Here is a 14310-nt window from a genome sequence, read left to right as displayed (position 1 = left end):
TTAGGGAGATTGTTGAAAGTATACCTATTTATAGGCTACACTTGATTTATTAAGAAGAGAATTGGATTTAGAGTCAAGGAACCTAATTTATATCCTAGAGGTGTTACTCTGTATGTATGTCAGAAAGAAGGAGGTGGGCTTGGTCAAGTAAATTCACATTTCTAGGCTTGATTTTCCTTATTTACAAAGTAGGGATTTGAACTCTACAACTCTTTGTCTCCCTCAGAAACCTAGTACTTTATGAGTCAACAATAAATATATGATAGTTATTATTAATTATATTTTGTGGAATAGGTTGGGATCATGAAGCTTAAGCCCAGCCTTTGAGAATACTAGAGCCATGCTAAGATGACAGGAAAAAATAATAATGATTGTTGGAGGGGATGGGGGAAAACTGGGACATTGATGCATTGTTGGTGGAGTTGTGAACGAATCCAACCATTCTGGAGAGTAGTTTGGAACTATGCTCAAAAGGTTGTCGAGCTGTGCATGCCCTTTGATCCAGCAGTGTTACTACTGGGCTTATATCCCAAAGAGATCATAAAGAAGGGAAAGGGACCTGTATGTGCACGAATGTTTGTGGCAGCCCTTTTTGTAGTGGCTAGAAATTGGAAACTGAGTGGATGTCCATCAGTTGGAGAATGGCTGAATAAATTGTGGTATATGAATATTATGGAATATTATTGTTCTGTAAGAAATGACCAACAGGATGATTTCAGAAAGGCCTGGAGAGACTTACACAAACTGATGCTGAGTGAAATGAGCAGGACCAGATCATTATATACTTCAACAACAATACTATATGATGACCAGTTCTGATGGACCTGGCCATCCTCAGCAATGAGATCAACCAAATCATTTCCAATGGAGCAGTAATGAACTGAACCAGCTACGCCCAGAGAAAGGACTCTGGGAGATGACTAAAAACCATTACATTGAATTCCCAATCCCTATATTTATGCCCACCTGCACTTTTTATTTCCTTCACAAGCTAATAGTACAATATTTCAGAGTCTGATTCTTTTTGTACAGCAAAATAACGGTTTGGTCATGTATACTTATTGTGTATCTAATTTATATTTTAATATATTTAACACCTACTGGTCATCTTGCCATCTGGGGGAGGGGGTGGGGAGAAAAATTGGGACAAGAGGTTTGGCAATTGTTAATGCTATAAAGTTACCCATACATATAACCTGTAAATAAAAGGCTATTAAATAATTTTTTTTTAAAAAAAGAGAGAATACTGGAGCCATGGACCAAAAGGAGAAAGTCCTGAGAAAGAGTTGGTTTTGAGAAAAAGATAATAAAGCTCCTTCATATTTTTCCCCCTTTATGGAACAAAAGCAGAAGTTACTGATAAAACAGAAAATCTGATTCAGAATGACTCATTTGTAGGTAGTAATGCAGAAATGAGATCTGGAAAATTATCTTCCACAAGAAAGAGTCTAATGTTTTGAAATAAGGATTTTACTGGCATATTTTATTAGGTTCAAACAATTTCCCACTGAAAGTCATGACCTCCATAAAATAAACTAATTAATTTTCCTTTTAAAATGTTTATTTTTTCACAGTAGGAATGTGTAGAAAGTAGATGTTCTCTTATAGAAAGAGGATTATGAGAAAGTTGCAAGATACTTAAAGCCCTTCTCATCTCTACAACTGATTCTTTTGCAACTACTTTAAAACTAGAAATTGGATTGTTAAAAATAATAGCATCAGTTCATACTTTCATAATGCTTTATGTTTACAAAATGCTTTATACACAATACCTCATTGGGATCACAAACAAGTCTGGGAAGTAGCAGAAAAGATATTATTACCTCTAATTTATAGAAAAATAAACTGAGACTGAAAGAGGGGAAGTGAATTGTTCAAGATCATACCACTGAGAAAGAGTCAAGCCAGGCCTTAAACCTTGGATTTCTGATTCCCAGTTCAGAGTTCTTTGCATCTTTGCATCTTATCATGCTGCCCCTATAATATGTAGAACAAATACCAATATATTAAGGCTCTCTAATCTCATTAAATAGTTTCTTCTTCCCCCAATTGGCACAGATTCCCCTCTACTTTAGTAGATATCTTCAAGAATGGATATGGATAGGAAAAAACAAAAATATGTATCTCCAAATGGTCTGCCCTTTGATGATGAGTCTCTCCAAACAATTAACAAATCTTTTATACAACAAACCCACAGGAGAAATGTTGTTGTTATTCAGTCATATCTGAACTATTTGTAACCTCATTTTTGGATTTTCTTGGCACAGATATTGGTTTAGTTTATCATTTCCTTCTTCAGCTCATTTTACAGAGGAGACCACTAAGGAAAATAGCATCATACAGATAGCAAGTGTATGAGGTCAGATTTAAGTTCAGAAAGAAGAATCTTCCTGACTCACACAAGGAATATGTCAGTCCATATTCAAAGTCTTTGCCTTCCACCTTGGTAGGTACCTCAAGACCTTTTATTCCATTGACATTCTTTCCAAGATTCTTTATACCAAAAGACAGCATCAAGAAATAATTTTAATGGAGAAAAATTCATTAATGAAATTATTTCTCCAACATGAAAAGTGATTTAAATCCTCAACAGAATCAGATTATTTTTCTTATTCTTTAGAAAAATAATAAAATAGAATAAGGTAGAGCTCAACTCCAAACTACTGTTGAATAGATTATTATCAGTCAATCAATAATCATTTACTAATTACATGCTATGTACCAGGCAGGTCAACCAGGTGGCACAGTGCATAGAAGGCTGGTCCTAGAATCAGAAAGACTCATTTTCTTGAGTTCAAATCCAGCTTCAGGTACTTGCTAGTTGCTTGACCGTGGACAAATCACTTAATGCGGTTTGCCTCAATTACTTATCTGCAAAATGAGTTAGAGAAAGAAATAGCTCTACATATAGAATTATGGCTTCATTATGAAAAACTTTTGCATGGAACTTTGCAGGTATTTCAATAACAGAGCAGATCTACTGTTATGCCACAGTTCTCTTTTATTGTCCTGACTCAGTTTCCCTAATTATTCTGCTTCAGTTTATAATTGTCTGCTCAGTCCTGTGAAACTACGCCTCCCTCTTTATCAGAATATTTGATAAGGATAAAAGATCTTATGTTTTAGAATATCAAAATGCCTCTCCCCATCCCAAGCTATCAGAATGTCAGATAATGTTTTATCAAGATGCCTTTCCCCATCTCCGAAGTTCCTCCCCCCATTAGGTCATCCCATCTCTGGTGGCTCACCCCACCTTGTCAGAGTCCTGGTCCCACTCTCAGCACCCTGACTCACCCCCCACCCCCAGTCTACCCCTTGAGTCTGAGCCATGTGTATATGTCATTGAGAACTCACATTGTTTGCTAGATTCTTGGAGACGATAGTCTCATTCAGCCCTGGGACCAAACCATGGATCCATTTGGTCCCAGTAAATCTCTCCCTTTTAAATAAATTATTAAATATTCTCTAATATCTATCTTGCCTCAGTTTCTCTGGCATTACACTAGAAGCCAGATAATTAATAGGGAAGGTACTAACATTAAAGAAAATTAGAAAAATGCTTTGTTATGAAATTATGATTGTAACTGGAACTTGTAAACCAGGAAAACCTGGAGATGGAGATGAGGAGAAAGTGAATTCCAAGCATGGATGATGGGAAGCTAATGAAAATATGCATGGGACCAAAAATGAAGGGTCTTGTTCAAGGAACAGCAAGAAGTCTAGTGTTACTGAGATGCAGAGAATATAGTAAAAATAACAGAAATCAATGTTCAAAAACAGAAAGGTTCATCAATGGAATGTTTTTATCCTCAATTTTTTCTTACCTGTCTTTAATCCTTCTACTATTTTCTCCCTTGCAAAGGAAATAGAGGAAAAAGGAACAAAAAATCACAAGGAGATAGGCTATGTTTAGTGGCTTCATGTTTAGCCTGCCATGTAAGGCCCATACAATGCTTTAAACTTCCTGGAACTTCATTTCTCCATCTGGTAATAGCCAATAATCATATTACACCCATTACTCTCATTTGGCATTTTAATTACAAGTCTTTTTTTGAAAGACTTTTTTGCAATTATAATTTTTTCCTATTCAAATTTAAACTCAAATTCTAATATCCAATATTATCATGCATATTCCGTCCATGATTTTTCTGGGCATCTACTTTGTCTATTCAGTATATCAATGAAAAATTAATATTTATTTATTTCACAAAAAGCTATTGTTGACTCAAGATATCAACCAATGGCCACGAGATATTTAGATAATAATTCTTCCAGAATAGATTGCATTTTCCAAATAGCATTATCATGTGAAGACCCTCTTGCCAGTATATTGCAATCTTCTATAAAATGACATAATAATGCCTCCCATTGTAAACTTTTCAGTATGTAGGAGCTAAATCAAAAGACCATTTTCTTCTTTTTAATTTACTCTAGTGTTTGTCTTTTTGCATAATATGACTCCTATTCTGAATCTATCAGTTACACTTATGGTCTCATTATGAAAATGTTTTTCATGGAGTGGTGCAGGTGTCTTAATAATAGAGCAGCAGCAAAAACTATATGAGTTGAACATTGATGAAACAAGATTCTAGACAAAGAGGCCTATTATATGTTCACTTGATTATACCTGAGCTTTTGCTCTAAGTGACTAATGTTCATTAAAATCCAAGGTCACCAAAATGTATGCTGAAATGGTAACTGATGACAAAAGTTTTTAAGAATGATCAAGGGATAGAAAGCTACATTCTGCACAAGTCTGCCTTTATTTTCTTCTATGATTAGATATGTGGCCTTCACAGTGGGGTTTCTGGTACATTGTTGTTTGTGTATTTCTTTGTTTCGGATAGAATCATTTGCTATGGATTGAAGATGACAGGAAGACATTACCTGTGGGTCTATAGGTATGTAAGATATACTATAGATACGCTGATAGGAAACACAGTTATCAAAAGAAAATTATAAACACAGTTACAAAAAATGTATAAGCACAGTTACAAAAAAAAATTTAAAAATTACATTTTCATTATTTTTTCTTTGAAGATTTATATTTAATTCATTGCCATTAAACAAGTATATATGAAACTTAGCTCTATTCCAGTAACTATGCTAGCTACCTGAGATAAGACAAAATTAGAACAGTTCCATATGTCCTTATGTGTGATATGACATTAATTTAATTTATGTATAACATATTTATCATTGAATCTTAGGAACCAATATGTTTTTCTTCTAATAAGGTCAAGGATATTAATAATAACTTCCTTGACACCAAACCCATAAAATATATATGCCATAAGGGGAATGAAGTTGCAAATCAAAAAGAGATGATGAAAGTAGTCATATAAATGAAAAGAATACCATTTTAAAGTCAATATTACTCAAAAAGTATAATTATAGAGGTTTGAGAAGCAAAGCAATTAAAGGAGAGCAAGAATTCCCAAAAAAAGGAAGATAGAGAAATTTTCTGATTATCTGCATGGTTAAACGAAAGCTGACATAATAAAAACGCAAGTTGAATTAAATGGGAAAGAGAAAGCCTATCTTTAGTATAATGACTGTGAATAATTGGTTATATGAAGAGGTATCTCTTAAACCTAAATTCTTTACAATATTGGAAGATGTTTTAGATAAGTTCCATAATTATTAGCTTAAATAGATATATCATGATTGTGTATGAATTATTAGCAAATAATTTTATCAGTCTCCTATGAAATCTGATTTCACCATTTTAAACAAGCATCATCTATTTATTACCAAAATATAAGAGATCAAGTTTAATGTACATTATTCAAAGTTTCCATTGTCTGTATCATCAAAAAATTTCTGTAAAGATATAAAAAAAAAAATAACGATATTGGCTAAGGAGCAATAGTAGAGTTCCTAAAACTACTAGTGCTATAAAGAGTAAATTATTATTGATCTGGTGATTATTGAACAAAACAGCTGAAAACTGTATAACTTTGATAGTACCTTTATTGCTGATTACAAGATCTCTGCCTAAGTTTCATATTCATTGTCTGGATATTTACTATAACTATATAATTGATCCCCAAAGCAAAAGTGCTAGAACATTTCTTGTGCACATGGAAAACTGGTTTATACATGCCACCAATATTATAAAGTCAAAAAAGAATTACATAAAATGTAGCATTTTTCAGAAAGATAATTTTAACCCCACTATGATTTTACCAAGCCTTAAATTCATTATTATCACTCCTAAACTCATGGTGGCTTTCAAGTCAAAGACAAAGTTAAAATATAATATTAACTACTTGATATCTCTACCTAAAAGTACATCAAACACCTACTTCTTGTGGAAATTTTCTCTAATAATGTCAAAATGCAGTTTTGACTCAATAAAGCTAAAATGTTTAAAGTTCCTCAGGAAAGAATGTACTAAAGGCTTGGAGCTTGAATCCAGAGTCCAGAATGAACCAGTGAGTAAAAGTGATATTGCTATTAAAGATGTGCTGGAAAATCTGTATTAGAATATTACATCATTATTTAGTTGTCATGCATAGCTTAAAAAAACTTGAAGAAACAAATGAAATGGGATATGAAAACAAAAATACATCAGAAATTCTTCACCTACTTTATCAATGATTCAAATTTTTTTAAAAAATAGTATAATCCAAGCAAACCATTTCAGGCATAAGGCTATGAAGGAGAAAGCTAACATTGTAATTGTTAAGAGACTGCCTGACATCCTAAAGTCAAAACTTAATTGAAAGATCACATTTTGAATGATTAAAATGGACTACAGATCATGCAGTTTAGCATATAACAACCTATACAAAGATAATTAACCAAAGCATCTCTGGAAAGATCAATATCTTCTTATCTGAAAAGAGGAAAAGGATCCTTGATATTTTCAGCATCCATAATAAACAGACTAAAACTTTACAGAAATATTTGTGGAACAAGTAGGCATCACACCAAAAAGCAACTGTGACATATAAATTTTTTATATCACTGAATCTGTCAAATGTAGCTTATCTTCAGATGATATCTATAAAACACTAAGGCACAAGAATCAAAAGCCATCTTCCATATGATAATGTTCATCAAAAAAAAAATCAAATAAAGTTGAGGTAGGTAGATTTGCTTTGTAGAAGCATTACAGGGATTTTATTATAGTGACTTGAAACTGAGTCATTGCCAAAAGAAATGATAGAAAAGTTATATGTAAGTAACCTAGGCCTATGAAGCAATGTAGATTACAAATGAAGTAATAGAAATTGCAACACATCATAGCAAATTGCAAAAACTTATTTCAACCAGAGCATAGAGAGGTCTGATCAAGTAACTAGAGATTCTATTAAATGCAGAAGATCATTATCTCTTTTAAACTAATAAATAGATGATAAATGTCTATACTTTGAATGTAAATTCCAAAATAAAATAGAATATTATACTGTACTGGACATTCCATTCTACTGGAACCTGAGCACCATTAAAGACAAAACTGTTGTTCACAACCACCAAATCATAACATTGATTCATAAAACTGTAAGAAAATATTTAAATAGAAATTGTTATGCCACATAATACACATAATCTCCAAACTAATTAGCTTGAAAAGATCTAGTAATCCAGTGCTGGGAAAAAATTCATAATTTTTGTTGAAACAGGACATATTTTTCATCCTGTTTGACACTAGATTGTCCTGAAAATATGTTCAGTAAGGTATAAAAGATGAGTGTACATTCCAATTATACAAAGCAGTTGTTTGTTCTTTTTCTTTAAATTTATTTTATTTGAAAAAACAGAATAAGAACACACACACACACACACACACACACACACACACACATACACACACAAAACCTGAAAAGGAATTCAAAACAAAAGTGTCATATGCCCAGCAGAACATAAGGGAGGATTCAAAATATATAACAAATTATCAGATCAAAAAATATTAGTAGAAGAAATTCAATGAATGTCATTTTTTTCTTTACTTCCTTGAATTGTTCTTTGCTTATCCATTGTGCACCTTAATTACTTTATTTCCTCTTTCTCCTTTCATCCCTTCTACCACTCCCAAGCAAACTACAATTAAGACAATATATATTTATGTATCCATGTAATGTCTGGGCTAGCTCTCTGGAAGGCCTCAGGATCAGTCACAGTCAGGACAGTCAGAGGAGTATTAGAGGAAGAAGGAGGGCTTTAGGAGGTCTTTAGGAGAAGAAGGGAAGGAGGCACTCAAGCTGCCACGTGGCTCATCAAAGATGGATCCAGGATTCTGGAGTCTGGAACCTGAAGTCTTCCCTATTGAGCACGCTGCAGCAGAGAGACTCTGACACTTTCCCTCAGCCCACCAATCCTTCCCTACAATTACCTCATCACACCATATTCAGCAGACACCAATTGTGAGGAGAGCCATCACATCACCATATCATCTAAGTATATGTTTATAGAATCATTATGTCACATTGAGCAGGTACTTAGCCTTAAGTACCTGGATTCAAGTACACCTTTTCAGAGTTCCAGCCCTCTGCCTATACATATGTAGATATATACAAACATATACACTTCTCATATACATACCTGTCTTTCCTATCCCTGCTGAATCTTTAAATTCTGTCCCATAATGTGCCTTGCTGTTACTTAACCTCCTCCCATCCAAGGATTACTCTCCCATCTTCTCTCACCTTTTATTTCCCCATTCACCCATCCCTTCCCCGTTATTTCTTTATAGATTTTGGAGTTTACATATATATGTAAACTCCAAAATGTATACATACATACAAACATACTTATATACCATAATATATATGCAGTGTTGCCTATTGAACCCATTCCCTATGTGAGTAGGTTTTCAGAACTATGAGCCCTCCTCCTCCCTCTAATACTTCTGTGTTTATTCTTCCTCTGCACCTCATTTGTGTTACATGATTACTTTATTTTCTTAACTGCCAATCTTTCTTTTGAGCTACCCTATTGTAGATGTGAATCTTTTTTTCAGTGTATTTAATATCTTTATTTTTTTTTTTAATTTTTAATAGCTTTTTATTTACAAGTTATTGCATGGGTAACTTTACAGCATTGACAATTGCCAAATCTTTTGTTCCAATGTTTCCCCTCCTTCCCCCAACCCCTTCCCCTAGATGGCAGGATGACCAATACATATTAAATATGTTAAAGTATAAATTAAATACAAAATAAGTATACATGTCCAAACCGTTATTTTGCTGTACCAAAAGAATTGGACTCTGAAATATTGTACAATTGGCCTGTGAAGGAAATCAAAAATTCAGGTGGGCAAAAAGTATTCTGTCTGAGATCACATTTGAACTCAGGTCCTCTTGACTTCAAGGCCAGTGCCCTATCCACTGCACTACTAGATGCCCCCCCAATTTTAATTTTCAAAGAATTTTTTTCATCTTTGAGATTATATACCTTCTTTGTTAGTTAACATTTTTTTCATAAGGTTCTTGTTTTTCTTGAATCATTTTTTTTTTTAGTTTTTCCTCAATGTTTTTCATTTGACTTTTAAATTCTTTTTTAAGTTTTTCTATAAATTCTCTCTGAGTGGGGAGCCATTTCACAGTACTCTGGAATAGAAGCTTTTTTTTTTTTTTTTTTTTTTTAACTAAAATGTCCTTCTCTGTAGATGAACCCTGGTCTTCCCTGTTCCCACAATAGGTTTCAATGGTTGAGTTCTTTCTTCTTTGCTGGTTCATTTATTTTTTTAATAAGAGGTATTAATGTAAGCACCTCTAATGGTGGGGTAGGTGAATGGTGCTTCAAGCTTCCCTTCAGCTCTCCTCTCTGCCCTGAAACCCTTCCTTCAAGTGTCAAAGCCAGCAATGTCCCAGTCCCATTGCCCTTACACTCACCAGATGCTGGTTCCTTCTGGTCCAGGGCCACATCTCAGCAACACAGCTGAGTGTGGCATTCCCAATCAGCCAAGGTTCCCTAGCCTTCTTGGACTCAGACCCCCAGGACAAATTGTCCAGGGGTGAAAGTTTCTGTGGTTCCTATTAAGGGTCTAGCCACACCCAGCCAGCCCAAGAGGTCCCCAATTAATGTTTCTGAGGAGTTAGTCCAGAGGAGTTTGTACCTCACACAGGTTAATCCCCAGGCCCAGGAGTCTTTTCTCAGACCTTCTCAGGTTGTATCATGAGGACCCCAGTTCTGCCCCAATTCTTCTTGATTTTTCACCAGTCTATGTTTGCCCTGAAGCAAAAATTTGTTCCATTTGTGGGGGAAATCGAGAGAACTTGAAATTTACCAACCTACTCTGCCATCTTCCCAGATTCCTCCCCTCATAGTTATTTTATCTATACACAAAGTAGTTCTTCTTCTCCTCATATAACTTGAGAATATCTGAAGAAAGATCCTAAACTGGAGATTAACCTATCTGAAGTGTAAACACCTCCAAGCTAGCTCCTCAGAAAAGTCACCCTTCAGGCTAGCTGGGTGTGGCTGGAGCATCAGCAAGTACCAAAGAGAGTTTCAACTCCAGAACTGTTTGTGGATTCTGGGTTTGAGTTTATTTGTATTTTAAGAATTCTTAAAATTTTATTATGGGAAAGCTAATGCAGTGGATAGAGCACTGATGCTGGAGTTAGGAGGACCGAGTTCAAATTCAGCCTCAGACAGTTAATATTTATTAATTGTGTGACTCTGACTGTCTCAGCCCATCTCTTCCATCCTTCTTCCCCCCCAAAAAAGCCTACTATGGGCTAGGCATTGTGCTAATACAAAAGAGTATTGCTGCCTTCAAAGATCTCACAACTCAATGAGAGTGACAGAAAGTAAATATATACAAATAAACTATGTAAAAGATAAATAGAAAATAATTAACAGAGAGAAATAACTAGAATTTATTGAGGTTGGGAAAGATTTCCTATAAAAGATGGGATTTTAGTTAGGACTTAAAGAAAGTCAGAGTTGAGGAGGAAGATGAGAAAGGAAAATATTCCTGTCATGGGGGATGGCCAGATAAAATGCCTAGAGCAAGTGTCCTTTTCATGGAAAGATAAGGAGGCTAGTGTCATTGAATGAAAGAGTCTATATTGAGTAATAAAGTATTAAAAGAGTGGAAATATAGGAAAGGTTAGGTTATACAATGTTTTGAATGCTAAATAGGTTTTTGTATTTTATCCTTGAAGTGATGGGAAATCTTTGGAACTTCTTGAGTAGGAAGGGGTATTACACAGTCAAACTTGACTTTTAGAAATATCACTTCAGTGGATGAATGGAGGATGGGGAGATATTTGAGACCAAGAAGACCTACTAGAAGTAATCTAGAGGTGAGATGATGAGGGCCTGTTCTATAGTGGTGACCATGTCAGAAAAGAGAAGGAGGCACATTTAAAAGATATTGCAAAAGAGCAATCAACAAGCTTTGGCAGCAGATTGTATATGGTGGAGATAGAAGGGTATTGTGGGGGAGTAAGATGAATCTAGAGGACTCAGGCTTGGAACTAGTAGAGGACTCCAAGCCTGAACTACTGGGAGGAACTGAAAAGGCAGGAGTAAGGAGGGCTGAGGGAGAGGGAAATAATGAGTTTTGTTTTGGATACAATTAATCTAAGATATCTACTAGACATACAGTTTCTAAATTCTAAATTCTAAAAGGCAATTAGAAATGTGAGATTAGATGATGGGATAGAAATTGGAATAGGAAAGATAGCTTTGAGAATCATCAACATAGAGATGGTAATTAAATCCATGGAAGTTAATAAAATCACCAAGTAGAAGGAGAAGAGAACCCAGGACAGAACCCTATGAGACACCCATAGTTTGAGGTTCTGAATTGAGAATCTATCAAAGAAAGGTTGAAAATCAGTACTCTTATTGAGTAGAACCAAGAAAGAATGGTGTGCCAAAAACCTAGAGAGGAGACTATTAAAGGAAGAGAGGATTATCAACAATATCAAAGACTACAGAAAAAAATTGAGGAGAAAATTAGGATTGGGAAAAGGCCATTGGTGTTTGACAACTTAGAAATCATTGATAACTCCAGAGAGAGTAGTTTCAGTAGATAAGGTCAGGCAGAAATCAGACTGTAGAGTTAAGAAGACAGTCAGAGAAGAGAAAGTGGAGGCATTTATTGTAAACAGTTTTTCAAGAATTTCAGTCACATATGGCTCTCTTCAACAATGAGATGATTCAAACTGTTATGCCACATTTTCTTTTAATTGTTTTGTCTCAGTTTCCCCAAATTGTCCTGCCTCAGTTTCCCTGAATTGTTCTGCCTCAATGGCAAATCTCCTTCCTGACCATTAGAATTTATATAAATTAAGGCTGAGAGCCCTGACCTAACATTCCATAGAGCCATAAATTGCAGATGGGTCATTTAAAGGTAGGTAAGCATATCTCCTATGTCAGACTGAGTGACTTTTAACCTCTCCCTCTTATCATAATTTATGGTCCTCACCCCCAACCTGTCAGAACCAAATTTATGGTCCATTTACCAGTGCTTTATCCCATCCTCCTGCTTTTGTCTCTTCTGATCACTAGATTCTTTACTTGTTGCTGGATACTTTGAGACTTATTCAGTCCTGGGGGCAACATGGATCCTGTTTGCACCCAGCACAATCTCTCCTCAAGTAAAATATTTAAAACTCTTTAATCTCTACCTCAGTTTCTCCAGCATTATATTTTGGAGACCCCAGCGAGATATGAGAGCAGGATTAGATATTAGAGACCTACAAGTCTCCACCTGGAGCCTTGGAGCAACTGAGGTCTGGACTTTTTGTTTGGAGAGGCTAGCCACTCTGGATTGTTCTAGAGATACCAGTTTTGGGGAACGGTTTTCAGCTGCAGCAAGAGTCATTGCAGACACCTTCACCTGGCCATAAAACAGTCTGTTATAAAATCCCTGCAGGGTAAGGGGTTTTCTTTCTGTTCTGTTCTGTTTTGCTAGCACCTTTAGGTTTCCAAATGATAGGTTGACAAAACAACAATCTAAGAGGTACTCAGTGGGACACTACTGGAGTGCCATCTGTTCTAAGTGTCTATTAAGACACATGTCTGGTCTGAATATATCTCTGGACAATAAATCTGGGTGCCTCCAGGCACAAGTTTGGGTTCTGGGGATTTTTTATGTTAAATGTTTCATTTGTGTGATCATTGTCTTGTGTTCTGTGTGATCAGTTCGTCTGTTTCATTGATTTAAAGAGCTCTGTTAAGTTTTAAGAACAATAATTAAGAAATTTGGCAATTGATCATTTCAATGTTGCAAATGTGTTTAGCATAAGATAAGAGAGAGTACAAAAGTTGATGCTAATTGCTGTAGGGGAAAAAAATCAGACAGGAGGGAAAAAAGTCTCTGAGAGTCAGTTTAAAAAAAAAAAAAATATATATATGTATATGTATATGTGTGTGTGTATCCATATATATATAATTAACTGGTAATTCAATTTGTTTGCAACATTTGATTAGGAATTTTAGGAAACTTACTTAAATGGGGGAAAAGCTATATCCTTTCAGCTTATAGGTCTATAATTTTTTTTTAAAGTGGTATTGTGATTCTGAAACGCCTTGTGCATGTTAGATATGTTTATTCTGAGTATAAGATCTTAGAAATTTGTTTGAATATTGAACCTTTACTACTAAAGAGAAAAAATGTTTTTAAGTTATATTTAATTTAATTCAGTTTAACAATAGCTTGTTAAAACAAAGTTTTGATAATTTGCCTGAGGAGGTCACATGCTTCTAATTAGATAAAGTATATTACCTTCTGAAACATATATTGGGTAATCTGTAAACATTATAAATTATGCTTTAAATTTATCAGTTCTGCTGAACATGTGTGTGAGTTTTATGGAGTTATTTAGCTATTCATGTATTGTGAATCTTAAAAGTTTTGAAGGAAAAGGAAAGGAAAGGAGAAAGAAAGTGATTTAAGAAAGATTGATTTGTAGGAACAATTGAAGGTTGAATGATTTCAGGAAGGAGGAGAGAGAAGAAGAAAGACAGTATTAAGTACAGGCAAGTCTAGAAAAAGAGAAGAGTTAAGTAGAAAGAAAAAATAAAAAGAAAAGAGGCAAGTCTTTTAATTGAAGAAACGTGATTTTAAGAAAAAAAATAAACTGGTTGGGTAAATCCTGAGAAGAATTTGGCACCCTAAAAGTTAACTATAAAAAGAAGTTGAGTAGGGGAGGGAGAAATGGGAAAGAATCTTTTAGCTTCAAAGGTGAAAATTTAACTCACCTTTCATCCCCACTGCTTTTTCCTTGCTTCTTTGGAAATGGAGATAAGTTCACTGTCATTGCTACAGAAGGCATTTATTTAAAGGGACACCCTAGTTTTACTGTAGTAAATTAATTGACTGAATGTTTGTTTCTTTAAATG

The sequence above is a fragment of the Sarcophilus harrisii genome, chromosome 2 (assembly GCF_902635505.1).
Source record: "Sarcophilus harrisii chromosome 2, mSarHar1.11, whole genome shotgun sequence".
NCBI classification, from domain to species: Eukaryota; Metazoa; Chordata; class Mammalia; order Dasyuromorphia; family Dasyuridae; genus Sarcophilus; species Sarcophilus harrisii.
Note: the sequence above shows the minus strand (reverse complement) of the source record.